At 41.6% G+C, this 18,859-nt stretch overlaps 1 pseudogene; it reads left to right on the plus strand.

Moving 5' to 3' along the window:
• Nucleotides 1-1,963: 1,963 nt before the first annotated feature.
• LOC132499322 (large ribosomal subunit protein uL30-like) lies at nucleotides 1,964-2,695 on the plus strand (annotated as a pseudogene).
• Nucleotides 2,696-18,859: the final 16,164 nt, after the last annotated feature.

Genomic DNA, 18,859 nt, shown 5'->3' on the forward strand with positions numbered 1-18,859 from the left:
GGACCGGGGCACGACCCCGTGTCCCCTGCATCGGCAGGCGGACTCTCAACCACTGCGCCACCAGGGAAGCCCTAAAAAGGCTCTTTTATGTAGTTTTTCCTCCACAGCTTTCCTGTGCTGGAGGTAACTTGTTCAATGTCAAGGTAACAATAAGGGCTTGATGTCTTAGTTTCATTTTGTAAGCAGAAGTCTTTTTGGTAGAAATACCTGTTTTCCCTGGGTGGGTCCATTACTCTATATTAATTAAGCCGACTGTCTATGAAATATCAAGCCTAACTATTGGGCAGAAAATGGCAAATTATTTTGTCTTTGTTGGGCTGAACGTTTATTTGTATCTTAGAGGGAAGTGAGTACGGCATTAAGGAGGGAAGGATGAGGAGGTAATTTTGCAGGTGTGGAATCTGCAGAAGGTTTAGTGTTACTCTGTGACTCTCCTCTGCCACTGGCTGGCCTGATCCAGGCGACGCTGCAGTTTTAGGCTTGATCACAGAGTGAGAACTTTGCAGAGCATAGTGTCAGACCTAGGATGGACACACACATGAGCAAGAAGCACAGCACTATTGTTAAAACCAGGAAGACGCTGGGAACATTTGTTTCTGCTACTTATCCCGAGCTGACGGATGCTTGGGGGCTCAGAGAGTTTAGCTAACTTAACCTAAGGTCACAGACTAATACGTTGTGGAGCCAGGATTTGAATCCAGGAAGCCTAATTCCAGAAGCCGTGCATATAACCCCTCTTGTGTAGGAGGAAGCATTTCCTGGACTGTGTGTGTAGGATAGACTGGAATAGGGAGAGGCTAGAGACAAGGAGCCTATTTAGGAAGACTCTAAATATGAAGTTATAGGAATCTGGAAGAGGGTGCATACTTCGGGACTCTGATTTACATAGAGTAGCTGCTTCACAGACAACACTTGAAACGGTGAACGAGTGAGTTTCTTTCACTGCAGGGGCAAGTGTTGCTGTCACCACCGCTTTCTGGGTCGTCATCTTCTTTACTGTACTTCTTTGCTTTACCCACACATCATTGCTGGCAGAGTCACTGAGTCACAGCTTCCCTGAGGATGCTCGCCGCCCCCCACCAATGGCTCAGCCTGCACTCTCCAAACAGATGGAAGGCACCCTGCCCTTTTGCTAGATCCTCAGTGAGCACTGTCACAGCTCTTTCTTGCCTTTTCCCATCCTTTCCTCTGCGGGTTCAGCGCCGTTAACTGACATTTAATTCATTCTTCCTTCATGCTACTTATAACGTCCCAGCAGAAAGTCTCTTCTCTGGTAAGTCCTCGTGCCCCTTCTGTCACCCTTTCTTTTGCATTTGGTGCTAAGGATGGCATAGGGGGTTATTAAAAGATAAAAAGAGTCTCTCTTCAGTTTCACAAATGCAATTCTTTTCTGATTTGGTGATATTTAGAACCTGGGAACGTTAGCCTACATTCCCAGTCTGTGCTCCCCGCTGCCTAAATCCTCATGCTAGAAAAGCAGTCAGCAAACTTAAAACCCACGATTGCTCTAAGTGGGTCTAAGCAAGTCCCATATTTCATCGGCAGTTGGAAATGGAGAACAACAAAGGAAGGAAAGGAAAAGTGGTCGGACAAAGGGGATGGGGTGAAGAAGAAAGAGGAAAGCGTGGAGAACGCTTGCTTGTACTAAAAGCATGCATTCTTATCTTCAAGATGTCCACTTAATGCCATTTTTATTTCTCATGTGGTAGAAGCTGATGTCACTTTCTGGGGATAAAATGGTAGGATATCTTTGAAAGTAATTTTTACAGGAATGAACAATTTTGTAAAATTTCTGACACAGGCTTGTATAACCAAGATGAATTTTTTTTAAAAAAGGATGGTTTAATGTGAAAAATCTATTTCTGGTAGGTATTATGCCTCTCATAACATGGTCATCTTTTAAATGACAGTAATTAAAGTGCAGTGGGGCTGCGCATGAGCGGTAGCCAGCGGCATTGGAAAGATGGGAAAGGAAGAGCAGAAAAAACCCCGATCACTTTGGTTCCAGAAAACCTCCTAAAAAGAGGAAGGCGTATCAGGCCCTCAAAGCCACCCAAGAGAAGCAGGCACTTTTGCAAGCAAAGGAGCAGAGGAAATGAAAAGAGCTCCAGTTTAAGTGACTAGAATGGCTCCTAAATGATTCCCGGCAGCAACTACACGACAGGGTGCACCTCAGATGGTTAGAAGGGAAACCCCATGGCTTGAAAGGGCCAGATAAACCTTTCTTGGCCTTGGTTGTAGGCATCCAAAGGATTAATGTGGTGAGTACCATTGCAAGACTTTACCTAAGTAAGATTTTCAGTGGTATCTTCGTGAAAGTAAACCCTCACACCATGAAAACGCTTGGGTATAGTGGACTCTTATGTGGCCTGGGGAATTTCCAAATCTCAAGTCTGTTTGGGAACTCAGCTTGAAACACGGACAAGCCAAGGTCAAGAATAAAATCATCCCTCGGACAGACAACACAGTGACTGAGGAGCACCTGGGGAAGTTTGGTGTCCTTTGCTTGGAAGACTTCATTCACGAAATTGCCTTCCCAGAGAAGAATTTTCAGGCGATCTCGGGGTTCTTGTGCCCTTTCCAACTCTCTGTGGCCCATCACACTACCAAGAATAGGGTGGGCTTCCTCAAGGAAGTGAGCTCACCTGGTTATGGAGGCAAACACACCAATCAGCTCATCCAGCAGCTGAACTAAACTTGGAATCTCTGAAAGTACAAGTGCATTGGAAGAATGTGTTTTTGTTTTATGTAATTGCTACCCAGTATCTTCAAAGAAGGTGATTTTCTGCTATATCCTCAGAAACTGGAGGGGAAGTGTCAGGGAAAAGATGGCAATGTTCACAGCAGGCACTTTTCATCCCACCCCAGTTCCAAGGAAAAGCTCCTGTGTATTTTCCACATTAGCCACCATGCACCTCTGAAACCAGCAAAGGACTCATGCCATGGAGGAGGGAGTCCTGTTTTGTCATATCTTCTTTCCTGGGCTTTAATGTTGGTGAATGAATACCCAAGCATGAATACAAGACAGCAGTGGACCAAGCCCAGGGGCATACTTGAACGTGGGGATTCCCACGACCTTGTTTCGGGAAGAACTTGAAATACAATTAGAAAGAAGTGCACACACATATAAACATTATGACAATTAACCTGGAACAACTATTCAGGAAGGCTGAAGTGAAGTCTATGAAATCATGAAGGGTGTAGCTTCATAATAAACAATAGCTCAGTTTCATAGATGTTTAGTTTATGGATTTCAACTCATGTACTAAGCCCTGAGAATACAGAGATAAAAGAGACACAGTCCTCCAGTGAACTGGGGACTCATACAGTAATTCATGTAGAACAGGGGTAGTGGTGGGCTTCCTAAATGATGTGAAGGATGTAGTAAGTCTTGAGTGAGTAGATCTTCAGAAGAAAACGTTGCAGTCAGAAGAAAGGAAGGGCCTCTGAGGAACTATGAGGATTGTTCAGAATTGATAGAGCTTAAAACATGAAGCAGAGAGTGGTGGGCAATGAGAGGTGAGAAGTAAGAACACCTTGCTACTTTTACATGGCAATTAGGACATTTAAAGGTTCTATTATTCCATGGAAAGGCTCACGTTCCAGTGGTGCTGGGAAAACTGAATAACTACATGTAAAAGAATGAAATTAGAACGTTATCTAATACCACATACAAAAGTAAACTCAATATGGATTAAGACCTAAATGTAAGACTGGATACTATAAAGCTCTTTGAGGAGAACATAGGCAGGTACCTCTCTGATGTAAATGGCAGCAAGATTGTTTTGGGTCTGCTCCTAGAGTAATGAAAATAAAATCAGAAATAAACAAATGGGACCTAATTAAATGTAAAAGCTTTTACACAGCAAAGGGAACCAAAAACGAAACAAAAAGACAACCTACAGAATGGGAGAAAATATTTGCAAATGATGCAACTGATAAGGGATTAATTTCCAAAATATACAAACAGCTCATACAGCTCAATAAAAAAAAAAAAACCCAATCAAAAAATGGGCAAAAGACCTAAATAGGTATTTTTCCAAAGAAGATATATAGATGGCCAAGAGGCATGTGAAAAGATGCTCAACATCACTAATTACTGGAGAAATGCAAATCAAAACCACGATGAGCTATCACTTTACACTGGTCAGAATGGCCATCATCAAAAAGTCTACAAGTAATAAATGCTGGAGAGGGTGTGGAGGAAAGGGAACCCTCCTACACCATTGGTGGGAATGTAAATTAGTGCAGCCACTATGGAGAACAGTACAAAGGTTCCTTAAAAAACTAAAAATAGAGTTACCATATGATCCAGCAATCCCATTTCTGGGCATATATCTGGAGAAAACTCTAACCTGAAAAGATACATGCACCACAATGATCATAGCAGCACTATTTACAATAGCCAAGACATGGAAGCAATTTAACTGTCCACAAATAGATGAATGAGTAAAGAAGATGTGTATATTCCAATATACAATGGAATATTCCTCATAAAAAAGAATGAAATAATGCTATTTGCAGCAACATGGATGGACCTAGAGATTATCACACCAAGTGAAGTAAGTCAGACAGAGAAAGACAAAATCAGATAAGATCACTTATATGTGGAATATAAAAAAATGATACAAATGAACTCATTTACAACAGAGAAACAGACTCACAGACATAGAAAACAAACTTATGGTCACCAAAGGGGAAAGGAGGGGGGAGGGATAAATTTGGAATTTGGAATTAACAGATACACATTACTATATATAAAATAGATAAACAACAAGAACCTACTGTATAGCACAGGAAACTATATTTAGTATTTTGTAATAACCTGCGATGGAAAAGAAGCTGAGAGAGAATAAATATATATATGTATAACTGAATCACTTTTCTGTACACCTGAAACCGTGTAATTCAACTATACGTCAATTAAAAAATTTTTTAAATGAAGATCAATAAAAAAATCATATTTCAGATAAAACCCTAGAAGATTAATAATAAATTATCTGCATGTTATAGCACATGTTTGATGCCATTCTCAGCATATGGTTATTTCCTGTATTCTTACATATAACTGGTGTGAGTCTTGCTCATTTAAATACTTAACTACGTGTGCAGTATTTGTACATCAGAAAACACAAGAGATGTATCAGAGTAGTATATATTTAAGTATTAAATACAGGGCACAAAAACAGTTTCTTATGAATTCAAAGGAAGGAGAAAACCTTTGTAGGTTGAGTGACACCCTGTGGTTCTTCTTCCTCTTTTTACTCCTTTTCCCCTCTTCCCTTTCTTTCTTTCCTTCCACAATTATGTACTGGTTTCTTTGTGCCAGGATGTATGCCAAGAACTGGGAATATAGTGGTTAGCAGAAATAGATGGCTATTAAACAATTCTCCCGCAAACATAATTATAACAATCATGTGTTCTCAAGAAAGCATACTCCATAAAAGGGCATAAACAAGGCTGAATGCCACAAAGGAAATCTTCCTGAAGAATTTGTTAAACTGACACCTGAAGCATCATGAGAAGACAGAACGGATTCCTGAAGGAGGAGTAGGTGTGGACAGATGGTCCGGAGCAGGGGAGGACATGTGAGCCTCGCGAAATGAAGTGACGAAAGACAAGGACAGGAGAACTCCCAATGGACAGCTCAGAGGATTCATCTGATCCATAATGAGAGCATCAGTTGCTACACGATTCCTTCTTCAGTTAATCTATATGAAAACCTTTTCTGACACCATTAAAATCCATCCTTTCTTCATATCCTACTTTTTTTTTTCACACTACGATAGTTAATTTTACTTGTTCAAGGACTCATCTTGCAAGCATTAAACCAAGCTTGGGCTTTGATTCTGGGAGCCCAGATTCACATACTTAGGAAGATAAGAGCAGACTGTGCTCCATGTACAGGGATGAAAACTAAAGGCTCGTGGTTAATCACTCATATCCTACTTTTTATTTGAGTGGTTTCTGTAGGACTTACAAGCTTTCTATTTTTTCTTTTCTCATGCTCCTTTATCAGGTAATTAATTTAGACCACACTCATTTAAAACTTGATTTTGACACAATTTAGTTCAAAAAAGATTGCTGTATACTTGGAAGAAACACAAATACATTTCTTTCCATTTCTTCTGTATTTTATCTTTTAATTCAGATATATCTCACACCAAATTAGGCTGCACTGAAGCTCCTCAAACAACTTTGACCTTTTTAATATGGCAATTTCCATGGCAACCCTTTCCGATCACCATTGCAAGTGTGGCTATAAGACTGTTTCTTACTGGATGCCTTGGCTAGTTGGGGCCAAGGATTTGGACATAACCTTGTTGCTACTGCTGGCAGCTGTCCAGCCCCAAATATCTTGATGTTGATATTTCTCCCCTTCTATATGTAACAGATGGGCTTACTGAACTTCCTTCAGTGCTCACTAGCCAATGATCAGGAAGCTGAATATGACAGGCCTGGGGTGGATCATAACAGCTATTCTGAGGTTGAGGGATTCTTCCTTGCCCAAACCCAAGACGCAACTTTGTTGGGAAAAATCACAGAGCCAAGATTACTGATTGAGAACTCAGAAACCTCAAGCAGGCACTCAGAGCTGCTCAGGAATCAAATTATGTTTCTCCATCTCTGTGGGATGACTGCACCGTATCATCTCCTTTTTCCTCAAACCTCCCACACATCCTCCTCCTACTGATGACCCAGACTCATATACTTCATTGAGAAAATAGAAGTCATTGAAAATGAACTCATCTTCCCACCACAAAACCTGCCAATTTGGTGCATTTGCATCCCCATTCTCCTTCCTCCACAATGAAGGAAGTGCTCCTCCTTTAAAAGGAAGGGATAGTTTTCTGCTTTTGCTCTGGATCCCACTACCTCTTGCATCATCAAAGACTTTGCTCCTTGAGTTATTCATGCTTTCCCTCAGCAGTAACATCTCACTGTTCATTTAATTATCCCCTTTATCGTACAAGCATGCTGTACTATTTCCTCCTAAGACTTTTTTTTTTCACATAACCATACATACTGTTTCAGTTCCTGCCTTATTTTCTGCTGTCCTTTGAACCAAACTCCAAATATATAACTGAACAAACTGCTTCTATCTCCTCATCTTTCTTCCACTCTTCAACCCAGTCTAATGTGCTTCTACATCTCTTCTACCTGGAACCCCCTCTGGTAAGGTCAACAACAACCTTCAGGTTGTCAAATCCAGTGAACTTCTTCCCTGCTCATCTTCCTTGGCTTCTCAGCAATATTTGTCAAAGTTGACATTCTACTTGCTTGAAGCATGCTTATCTCTTGGTTTCCAGGATCATTTTCCTAATTTCCTTCTACTTCTCAATCTTCTCTGTTGGGTTCTCTTCTTAAATGTTGGCATTTCTCAGAGGTTGTCCTAGGTCTTTATCTTATCTTTTGTCTAAATTTTCTTCTTACTTATATTATTCATTTCCACTGTTTTAAATGTTATGTGTTGAGTTGTGGTAACTTATTTCTTGCTTCTTCATTTGTATAAATTATGAACGTCACATATTCAAATGCCCCAAGCAGAACACTGAGCTCCTTTGTTCTCGTTTGACTTAAGAAACTCTTTATCCAGTTGATCAAGACGAAATTGAAGATCCATTCTTTTTCTTTTTAAAAATTTGAGGTGAAAAGCACATAACATAAAATGAACAGTTTTAAAGTGAAAAATTCAGTACTTACTATGACTTAGTCACTGTTCTATTGGTTTCCCATGAAATAATTCATTTAAACCTCAAAACGGTGCAATAGATACTATTATTATTGCTCTTTGCAGGTGAGGAAACAAAGCAGTTTGCTCAAGGTCACCAGCGAATACATGACTTCTCAGCGACTTCTTCCCTCAGGCATTTGAACACACTGAATTTCCTCCTGCCTTCAGGGTCTACACACATCCTCCTCCCTCAGCTGAAAACATCCATTCCTCCTTCCATCCTTCACGTCTCAGCTTAAATGACAACTTCTCTGGGTGCCTATTTCTGCAGTAAGTATCCTTTCCTGTGATTCATCTCTCTTTTCCTTTTATAATGCTCAAAGCTGTTATTTCAACTTGTAATTATGGTGTTTTTTATTGCTTTGTTTGGTTGGTTTTTGCTTGTTAAACCTCTAGAATATAAGCCTCTTGAGGTCAAGGACTATGTTTCATTTATTTGTTTGTCCTTGTTATAATTATTATACCCCTGAATTTTTCACAGTTCCTGGTACAGTTTGGATTAATGAATGAATGGCTCCAATTCTATATTTTATGTAGGGAAAAATGAGTTGAATTACCTAGATTTTTATTTTGGTCTTTGAGTAGTTCTGTATCCCTTCCTCCTGTCTTCTCACCGCCTACTCAGTGGAGAAAAGAAAAAGAAACTGCCCTCAGTTCCAGATGTTGCTAAATAATTTCCAACTTTATTGCTCTAGGCAGGCTCTGGTTGAATTCCTCACTTGATTCCAGGGAAGATTAAGCAGAACTTGTCCAAACAAAATACAGCCTAGCAACATCTGGTCTCTTTGTGGTGTGGTTTCAAGTGCTTGCTGGTTGGTGGCTCCTTGTTTCCCCTCCATGTCTTTACTCATTTTTTTAAGTAACAACACTTGGAGTTATTAAAGCAGATACCTGGCACATTGGTCAGGCAGTACAGCTTTCCCTTATAATCAGTGTATCATTGAGATGAAAATAACACTATGCCACAGTGTGACAATTTTAAGACTGCAGGAAGCAAGACAATACCCAGCCTGTGATGACAACCCACATTCTGCCAACACTATAGAAAATGAGTCCACAAATTGCGTACTCCAAGCTCTCCCACATGAGTCTGTTCCCCCCAAAATACTTGCCTCTTAATTCAGAGAGAATGCCCCCAGGACGATGACGGGGTAGAGCTCTGTGAAGTGTCCCGACATGTGTCTTTCTGCTACACATGGATCCTAAACTTACCCAGCTGCCGTCCCTTAGGAAAATCAGGAAAACAGAGGGCTCAGAAGTCATGACAGCTGTCTTTTTTTTTTTTTTTCTTTTTGCGGTATGCGGGCCTCTCACTGTTGTGGCCTCTCCCGTTGCGGAGCACAGGCTCCGGATGCGCAGGCCCAGCGGCCATGGCTCACGGGCCCAGCCGCTCCGCGGCATATGGGATCCTCCCAGACCGGGGCACGAACCCGTATCCCCTGCATCGGCAGGCGGACTCTCAACCACTGCGCCACCAGGGAGGCCCCAACAGCTGTCTTCTACTGACTGTTAGAGGATTGACATGCAACTTTAACCATCTCGCAAAGTAGGAATTACATTTTTGTCTTCATGTCAGATAACGAAACTGAAGATTCAAGATATTAGCCAACTTGTCCCTTGCCATCTGACTAGGAAGTGGAAAAGCTAGAACTCTAACCTATGTCTGAATGACTATCAAGCCACAGTGATACCTGGATACCACACTGCTTTCAAGATAAAAGACTATTAATTATAAACAACTTAAATACTAGGTAAATATATATATTAGTAAAAGTTAAACCTCAAAGTGGGATACGTTGTGTATCATTAGCAATAGTCTGTTGTGTCTTTAAAACATATTTGAGTTCTTGGTTAATTATTTTCATCATGATATTAATAACATGTATTGATTGAGGGGTTCCCCGGTCCCGGGTGCAGTGCTATTGGTATTATCTTCTTTCTCTTTGTAAAAACTCTATGAGAGGAATACTGTGATTATCTTTATCCTATAGAAGAGAAAGCTGAGGTTAGAGAGGTTAGTTAGCTCAACCAGCTATAAAGTGGCAGAGGCTGGAGAGTTGAACTCCCAAACCATGCTCATAGCCATGTTAACTGGCCTTCCATGCATTAACTGTGATCATGCAGCTTTCCACCTGTTCCTAGCATTTAAGCAGATGTTATCTGTAGCTTCTGGCAGAGTCAACACTGATGGTTCGGCAACTTCTTGTCACAGTACCAAGAACTAATTATACATCTTTCACGGAGCCATCGCAATGGCATGGATAAGTTGAAGGCATGAGATTCTGGATAATTTACTACAGTCGTGGAATATCTACTGGGTGTGATGCATAGCACAAGGAGCAATTCACTGGCAGATGGAAAAGATGTGGAAATTATGTACCCTATTCTCAAGCAGTTTAATAAGAAAAAAATTTTAAGTGTAAAAGACCTGGTTGAATAATTGAATAGCAAGCATTTAACTTCAAAGGAGTTATAGTACTGGTCCAATGAGTAAAAGTCTATTGAGTGCAAAAAAACTACATTCTAGGAGCTGGCACATGGGTTTTGATCAGGCGTCTGAAAATGGTAAGATACAGATTATTAGAGACGGAAGAAAAGTTGGAGAGGAAGTCAAGCATAAATAAGAGCACAGATGCAGGATGTAGCAACTTGGTTGGCAAGCGATGGGCACGACTAGAACCGGAATCTGGGATAGAGAGCCAGTGGGGGGAAGAGCAGGTCTTTGGACAAGCTGGCATGACCTCAGAGTGCTCAGAGGGACTCTGTTCTTTAAATGACCCCAAGTCTTGTTCAGGCCATCTTGTTGGTCACTGTCTCTCTTTGACTTTCTGTTTGTCTCCTTAAACATGAAACAATTCTCCAGCCTCATACAAGTGACATATAAAACCTACAGCCTTCACTGCCAGCCACTAATTAATTATCTTGCAGGTATGCCTTCCCAGGTTCAAAGGAGCCTATGCATAAAAATTGCTACATTTTCCACTTATGGAAATATCATGTAATATCAACCAGACGCTACTCATCAGCACTTGAGCAATCAATGCACTTTTACCGAGTTCCTTGATGTGCAGGGTATGGGTCTAGGCACTGTTCTTAAAAATTAGGTGTTTTATCAAAAGCACTTGCAATGATTCAGAAATTTCTTCTTCTTTGATATCAAAAGAGCTGAGCGAAATCTTTGGGGTTTGTTAAAAATGATAGAAGTTGGAACTTTTCAGACAGACATTGAATGTGGGTGTTAAGTGGGTTTTCAATGGTATTTGATTCATCAAATTTATCTTGCTGTTATTCTGAGTTATCATTTTTGCCTTTAAAGTAGAATATTTGGAATGGGGGAACACTTCCTTTATTTTTTAGAATGTTTTCAGTTTCCTGAAAATAGATATAATGAAGGAGAGAAAAGAACAAATGGCAATGCTTTGGATAAGTCAAGGCATGACTACTTTATAATGTCAAAACGGCTAAATATATTTTCCCTTATGATGTGTAGGGGGACATTCAGCCCAGCAAGCCTGTGTAACATTTTCATATTCAAATCCAGCTGTACAAGCTACCATTGTACCAAGTAGTTCACTCTTAAGTGCCCCCACCCCAATCTCAATCACTGGCCACATTAATTTGTGCAATAATTAAGAGGAAGCTTCTGCCTGGGTTCAGATCCCAGCTCTGCTACTCACTAACATATCTCATAGGGTTGTTCTGAGGATTAAATGAACCAATATGCATAAAAGCTGCCCAATATAAGCAATATATGTTAGCTGACAGTAATAATTAAAATAAAAATAAAGGAAAATGAGCTTGTTAGCTCTGTGACTATAATAATACTAACATTGTCTTTGTAATACTGATACTGTTTGAGATGAAATTTATAATCTGTTAAGCATTGTGCCTATTTTACATCTCAGTTAATCCTCACAATGAAGCCATCCATGAGTTGGTGTCCTTACTGTTTCCCTTAACTTACAGTTGGGGGTCAAGTGACTTGCCTAGGGTCACACAGGTTGGGAGTGATAGAGCAGAATTGGAAACGAAGGCAGTATGATTCCAGAACTTTTACCTTTAGTCACTCTGCTGCACTGTCTTTGCATAATTATTCTCAGTTATGAAGCCAGTTCCTAAAATCCAATTAGTCATCCTGCAAGTTTTCTATCTTCTCGAGGTAGCCTCAGAACCCAGTACTATCAACTCCCTCTGTAATCTGCTGGGCTGAGATTACTTTGGTTGATTTTTGTTAGAAATCACATTCCAAAGATACCCAATAACTTTACCTTTATCTAGAGATTCAAATTAAATATGAGTTGTACTTTTATAATATTCCAAAATGTTCACATATAGCCCTGTGTGGTAGGTACCATTATTCCCATTTACGGATGAAAACCTGAGGCTCAGAAAAACTAGATAACTTTCTGAAAGTCTCATAATGAGTATGAATCAGAAAGCGCTTGATTTCTGGTCTAGTGTTCTTTCCATTAGTGGTGTGACTAAATTAGAGTCAAGATTCTTTTTTTCCTTACTAGCATAATTTGGGGTGTCTAGATTGCCCTCATTTCATAGCAACACAATTATAAAGATGAACTTTGAATCGATCATCGCCTGGGTTTGTTTAAAAAGGTAAAGGCCATGCTTAGCTTCTATTTTGCTGGGCATGTTAGAGAGGGAAATGGTTTACTACAAGAGCTCTGCTGTAGTTCTGTGAAATGTACATGCATGCTGTGAAGTCATCTTTGAATTCATGCTCTTGGACTGTGTTTCCCACCTACTTGCAGGATGATGAAACTGGACAGCTGCTTCCTGGGGGCAAGGTGAAGATGTAGATAATATGCAGTCCCTCCCAACCACTGGAGAGGAGTTCTACCATAAGACCCAAAGACCCCTCAGCCTTCTGTTCCACCGATGGCTTCTCAATGATCTGTTTGCACATTCTTTTCCTGCTTGGTAATTAGCACCAGCTGTCTCAACTTAAAAGGAAGGAATCCCTTTGAAATCCTCGCTATCCTCTGTGAAATGTGCTACTGAAACGTGCTAATTAGTAACTGGACTTAGGACAACACAGACATGTGTTTCCTGTGAGCACTGTAGAAGGAAGGAGAGGAGGAATAGGAACATCTGTTTAGTTGCATATGTGTGTGTATGCTTTTCCAATGTTCAAAATGACATTTTTAATGAAAATCTATCTGCTCACATGGGGTTGGTAGCCAGTAGCCAAGGCCCAGCCCCCCCCCCATGCATTGACCGCTCTCCCTTCCATTGCCGTCTCTGCTCAAGCTTGTCAGTATCTCCACAAGCAGAGAGCAGGGCCAGTGGAGCCTTCCTTCTGTGCCTCAGCACATCGACTTCCCTGTCAACATCCCCTTGCCCTTCACCAGAGTATCAGGAATCATGGGGCTCCAGGGAAATAAAAAAATAACTCCTCTTCCTTGGGGGACCGCTGTCCCAGAGTACACTGATAGCCAAGTGGGTCTGTCACAATTACTGCGTCCCAGGATTTGAGGAGAGAGCCTAGAAATATAATGTAGCATTGTGTTAAATGCACTTTGCTAAAAATGGAGGAGCCACTGGTTTGCCAGTTCAAACTATGATCGAAAATATCTGCGTCTTCACAGATGACTTGAGCAGCGAGTTCCAGGGTTTCAAACTTCCTTTGCTGGTCTGGGGGCAAGAGCTGCTCATGACGCAGATGGGAAGCTGGTTGGTTTTATGGGAGCACTTGGGGATTTATTGACAGGATGAAGGGAGCTCACAGGAGGCTTAGAAAAAGGGCGGGTAGCATTTTCTAATGCCAAGGTCATTCCCTTGGAACAGGCCGGTCAAGAACCTACCCTGGCATTCCTGCTGCCATCACAGCAGTGATTATTGACAACCCAGGGGCTGCTGCAGCAATACTCTTCACCCCAACTCTTCTCATCTTCTTGCCTCACTGGCTCACCATTTAAAGTCTTGGGGTAAGTGTTTGATAGGTGGAACTTAGGTCACATCATTTCCACCTGGTCGTAAGGTGGGATGGGGACGGTCATCAGAAGATCTGCCCTGTTGACGGGAAGCTCAGTCTGGAGGTTGCTGCTGTTCTTTTCAAAGTCACATATGGTGGTGGAAGGATAATTCCCCATGTGGAAGTCAGGTTATTCTTGGCAACAGAATTTGATAAATAATTACTACAGAGGCCTATTGAAGGAGGATTCTGTTAGTCCACTGTCCACCAATTGTGGTTAGATGCAGTCTTGTGTGGCCAATGCTGTGAGAGACCTGCCCTGTTAATCTGAACATCCGGCCTAAGTGGCCTTGCTCTGGGAAGTCGGTCAATAACTGGGAGTCTCCTGCTACACCCCAGGCTATAGCAAGCCTCATTCCAAGGACTCCGTACCTCATGTGCATTAGGTCTATGTTAGCTCTTTGATTACCCACCAGGCTCTGCCCCATGCCCTTGACCCATTCCCAGACATCCTGCCCTTGACATCTGTGGGCTCTTGGGCTTTGGCTTGGCTGCCTGGCTTCTCTGAATATGTGATTTCAGGCTCTCACCAGCTGGGTAGGTCAGATAAGAACGTCAGGTTGCTATTTTTTCTCCTACATGTTTGCTCTTCTAACTGCACCAGGCTTTGCTATTTGGACTCCTACAGCCGTAAAAGACATCACCATTCTTTTTCTTCCCTGCATCTGTTTAGAGGCAAAGGGAAGAAGTGAGAATAAAAATATCATCGTGTGTTTCTTTTGGAGACAGAACAGATTGACACATGTGATGTGAGTGCTCCAAACCCAATGCTGGCTTAACTCGCCAGCTTAAAATCTGTAATGATCTCTGCAGCCTTCCAAATTAAGTTCAAGTCACTAGGCAGGCAGGAGCGTCTCTGATGTCTTTGTCTCCCATTCTAGGCCTGAGCTTTGCTAAGCTACATTTAGTTTCCCTGGCAAGCTGTGCTTTCTCCAATCTTCATCCTTCACACTTAGGAGGTTTACCTCCCCATTTGTAGGGCTGAGGGCTTGAGTACAAACGGAGGCCACAGGCCATATTTCCAAATTCTTCAAATGTGTAGATTAAGCTAACATGCTGTTACATAAAACGTGTTCTATCCTTTACCTTTGATAAAAATACGTTTGTAACTACCTAGAAAGCTAGGTTTAGATTTTGAATGCTTAGACTCTTCAGAGTTTCACATCCGAATGTCATAGTGCAGGAGAGAGCTCCCAGCCCCCAGCCCACAAACCTTCTCTTCCCACCCCTTGATCTGTCCTGCACGATGTGTTTTCTGCGTGAGTGTATGGACACCCCAGCCTGCACACCCAGGCACCACATCCACAACCCCTGCACATGGCCATTCCCTAGCAGCAAGCACATAAGCAACTTGGCCCTCTCTTAGGAGGGTGGAAGAAGCCACACAGGTTCTGCAAGGGGGCCTGGAGCCACTGGGGCAAGGACTTCGGGGGTCCTGGTTTCGAGAGCATGGTCTAGAATGGAAGGAATGGGAAGAGGCTTGGGTGGGCACGAGCCCTTGTCCCTGTAGACTCTGTAACCAGAGGGAGGGACACAGCTGGAGGAGTGTTAGAGCACTAGGTCCTATTGCTGGGTCCAAGGGCGAGGCTGGCACATAGTTTTCCCTCTAATAGGATGCCCTCCCCCTGCTTTATCTAACTGAGTCACATCCATCTCTCAGGTACCCTCATACTCCACCTCCTTCCTCCAAGAAGTCTTCTTGATCCCCCCAGGGTGGGGTACATGTTTCCACTAAACTGGCTGTGATACTTACTGTGTGACCCGTGATTTAACCTCTCAGCACCTCAGTTTACCTTCAAGACTGTCATGAGGATGAAAGAGTTAATGTATGTAGACCTGTAGAGCAGTTCTTGACAGAAAATAAATGTTAACTATTTTAACTATTATTATGTACTCACATAGCATGCTGTTCTCACTTCTGTAGAACTATTTCACAATGTATTGTCATTGTGTGTTTTCTCACACCTCTCTCTTGCAGCAGATGATGTGCTTCATGCAAGCAAAGACATAATTGTATTTAATGTTGTATTCCTTACACAAAACCCAATGTATATAACATAGTAGGTGTTCTGTAAATGTGTGCAGAGTAGATGCCTCGAGGGGAGTTGGATTTTACAGGTGGAAATATTCATGCTGCAGCCTGTGACCTTCTATAGGAAAAATGACTGAGAGGCTGAACTCAAATTCTCAGATCCTTCTGACCCTAGGCTCTTAGAAGATTAGATGGAGATGGTAGAACTGAGCTAGAACTGTGTCACAGGGTGGCAGAGAGAAGAAATATTCAAGTGGCAGTCCTACCCAGGGATTAGATATGCTTATACAAGACACCGACCCTATGTCCTGGTAAAGATTGACAATCCAAAACATTCCTTTATGTAATATTGTATTTGTCCTCATATGAGCCAAAGGATCCAGCAAGCATTCTTCCAAGGGTTTTGAGACCATGTGTGTCTGGGCATCCATGATCTGAGGAGTATGGCCCTGTTTTCTTTAACTGGACCTGTTTATTCTGATGACTCGCAGCTAAGCGGAGCTCGGGAAATGTGGTCAGGAGAAAGTCTTTAATGATGTTTGCTTGATTGCAATTATGAAACTGCTCTGCAGAGCCTTCCTTCCCCATCATTTACTCAAGTGGTTGCTAAGTAATTTCCGATCTGGTCCCACAATTAGAATGAATGGGCCTGGTTGCTGGTTGGTCACGAAACTGTTCTGTTCACCATTCATTCGTTCACCGGGGGTTGTCCTGAACTGTAACTGGATGTAGCAAAATGCTTTGCACAGTGCCCGAAAAAAAAAAAAATTGAAAATCATCTTGAGTGAATTTCCTTTTCCCCTCTTTTGAAGTCCTATTTACTCATTTAGCCATTGCATATAATAAAAGTATGATTTTTTTAAAATGTTTAAAGCATGGCAAATAGGACTTTTCAAATTGAAATAAAAACTGAGCATCTAAAGACAAAATGAAGTTTTTCTTTCTCTCAGCAAGTCATTATAATTTATAAAAAAATAATTATTTTTATAATAACCCAGAGTAACCCATATTACTCTGACATTGAGGACTTGTTTCTATGGCAACAGGTCAGGGCATTAACTATTGCAGGACTGACATGATGACAAGATTTGGGTTCTGGGTTTCTCCTACACTCTTTCTTTCCTTTGATTCCCCACTTCCTGGATATATTCCCTCTTGGATCTGGTCTTATCACAAGTTAATGATAACCAATTGTTACAGGAGGAAAAGAAAAATTTCAGCAGCCAGTGAACCTTCCTAGAACCTGATAAAAGGAAAAAAGTGGTGTTCCCGTTAATTCATGTGACTTTTTCAAAGGGTGCCTTAGAAAAGCTTTAAGAGGCTTTTTCTGTTATAGATTATATTTAACCTCATGCCTGGCTTGAGGGTTGGTGGCTCAATGAAAAAATAAAAATATATAACTTCTTCTCCCTCCCTTATTTGCACCTTTTGCTTAGGTCAATGCTGATACAAAAGATGGAGTGGGCATATAATGGGGGAATGGAAAGGAAAGGAAAAGGAAAAAACTGAAGGGCTGTCTCTATTATGATGATTATGATAGGACAGCTCAGAAACTGAGTCAACTTTTTCATATTTCTCAAGGTTCATGACATCTGATATGTTCTGTCTGTCACTTTTCTTGGAGAAAAAAATGATTGAGTGATACTTAAAAAAAAAAAAGAAAGGGCATACAACAAACACATGAAAGGATGCTCAACATCACTAATCATTAGAGAAATGCAAATCAAAACTACAATGAAGTATCACCTCACACCAGTCAGAATGGCCATCATCAAAAAATCTACAAACAATAAATGCTGGAGAGGGTGTGGAGAAAAGGGAACACTCTTGCACTGCTGGTGGGAATGTGAATTGGTACAGCCACTATGTAGAACAGTATGGAGGTTCCTTAAAAAACTAAAAATAGAACTACCATATGACCCAGCAATCCCACTACTGGACATATACCCAGAGAAAAGCATAATTCAAAAAGAGACATGTGGGCTTCCCTGTGGCACAGTGGTTAAGAATCCGCCTGTCAATGCAGGGGACACGGGTTCAAGCCCTGGTCCGGGAAGATCCCACATGCCGCGGAGCAACTAAGCCCAGGTGCCACAAGTACAAAGCCTGCGCTCTAGAGCCCACGAGCCATAACTACTGAACCCGCATGCCACAACTACTGAAGCCCACGCGCCTAGAGCCCATGCTCTGCAATAAGAGAAGCCACTGCCTATGCACCTCAACGAAGAGTAGCCCCCGCTCGCTGCAACTAGAGAAAGCCTGCACACAGCAACGAAGACCCAGCGCAGCCCAAAATAAATAAATTAATTAATTAAAAAAAAAAAAAGAAGAGACGTGCCACAATGTTCATTGCAGCACTATTTACAATAGCCAGGACATGGAAGCAACCTAAGTGTCCATTGACAGAAGAATGGATAAAGAAGATGTGGTACAGATATACAATGGAATACTACTCAGCCATAAAAAGGAATGAAATTGGGTCCTTTTGCAGAAATGTGGATGGACCTAGAGTCTGTCATACAGAGTGAAGTAAGCCAGAAAGAGAAAAACAAATACCGTATGCTAACACATATATATGGAATCTAAAAAAAAAAAAAAAAAGGTTCTGAAGAACCTAGGGGCAGGACAGAAATAAAGACTCAGATGTAGAGAATGGACTTGAGGACACGGGGAGGGAGAAGGGTAAGCTGGGATGAAGTGAGAGAGTGGCATTGACATATACACTACCAAATGTAAAATAGATAGCTAGTGGGAAGCAGCTGCATCACATGGGGAGATCAGCTCGGTGCTTTGTGACCACCTAGAGGGGTGGGATAGGGAGGGTGGGAGGGAGACGCAAGAGGGAGGGGATATGGGGACATATGCATACATATAGCTAATTCGCTTTGTTATACAGCAGAAACTAACACAACACTGTAAAGCAATTATACTCCAATAAAGATGTTAAAAAAAAAAAAAAGAAAGAAAGAAAAGGCACGGCCAATTGAAAAGAGAAGAGGTATAGATGTTATCTCAGGTTGATCTAGCTATTAATGGAAATGATAATAATGGGAAGCACTTACATAGAGTTAATATGTGCCAGACACTGTTCTAAGGGCTATGC

This window comes from Mesoplodon densirostris, chromosome 11 (assembly GCF_025265405.1).
Source record: "Mesoplodon densirostris isolate mMesDen1 chromosome 11, mMesDen1 primary haplotype, whole genome shotgun sequence".
Taxonomy (NCBI): domain Eukaryota; kingdom Metazoa; phylum Chordata; class Mammalia; order Artiodactyla; family Ziphiidae; genus Mesoplodon; species Mesoplodon densirostris.